This window comes from Aplysia californica, unplaced genomic scaffold, assembly GCF_000002075.1.
Source record: "Aplysia californica isolate F4 #8 unplaced genomic scaffold, AplCal3.0 scaffold00380, whole genome shotgun sequence".
NCBI lineage: Eukaryota > Metazoa > Mollusca > Gastropoda > Aplysiida > Aplysiidae > Aplysia > Aplysia californica.
In genome coordinates this window covers 394,681-395,583 of record NW_004797650.1, presented here as the reverse complement: position 1 = coordinate 395,583, position 903 = coordinate 394,681, and the positions used below count along the sequence as shown (strand labels likewise).

The 903-nt window shown below is 45.3% G+C and overlaps 1 protein-coding gene across 2 annotated transcripts in view; it reads right to left on the bottom strand.

Moving 5' to 3' along the window:
- The window catches only part of LOC101862288, a 12,200-nt gene that overhangs the window by 7,760 nt on the left and 3,537 nt on the right, over positions 1–903 (bottom strand). The window lies entirely within an intron of this gene.

Genomic DNA, 903 nt, shown 5'->3' with positions numbered 1-903 from the left:
AAAGGAGGTGAGGGGGTGAGGGCAGAAAGAGGAGACGAAAGCAGACGACAGAACATTGCTAGAGAGCAGGAAATGATGTGAAAGGTGACACATTAAGAGAAGAAAATTTTTCGGTCACTACCCGGATTCGAACCCGGTATCTTTTGATTGAGAGGCCAACACCTTAACCTCTAGGCCACGAGAGCCCCCAGAGCTTGTTTGAAACGAGAAGAAAGGAAGGGGGATGGGTCGGGTGGGGTCGGGGGGATGGAGGCAAAAACTATTCGTTTCATTTATATTATTATTTCACGAGCTTCGGCAGCTGGTGTATGTGTGTGTGTGTGTGTGTGTGTGTGTGTGTGTGTGTGAGTAGCCTCTTTGTCTTGACTAACTGTATGGCGTAAAAATATTACGCTCAACAGACGAGAACTAAAAAGGCCGGAAGCTCTGTGGACATATTTCACTGTCAGATTGACCACCGACCATCAAAACGCAAGCAGTCTTGTTCATGAACCGGTGTGGATGTCAATATTGAACGTGTCTAAAAACAACTTCGACGTTTGTTGCTGGTTTATTTTTTGAAACAATATTTCTGGTTGGAATTCAATGACAGGACCACCCACCGTTTTTTTAAAGACAGTTGACGTTCGCTATAGCGTCCTTCCCGCCTTTAGCTAGAATCTAGTGTCTGTAAGTCTCTGTTTCTACGTGGTTGATTCCGGGATTTTTTGGAACGATGTTGCCAAGTTGGGTTTTTGGACGTCTCCGGAAGAAGAAGAAGAAGGACGCCGGTGCTGTGTTGTTGCTCGGTGAGTCTTTTCCACAGATGTACACTCGGGTGCTCTGGTGTGGTTTGCTTCTTCTTTCCTATCAAACATCTATTGTCCTTATCTCCCCTTCTTCTGTTTTATGTTTGTTACTCTC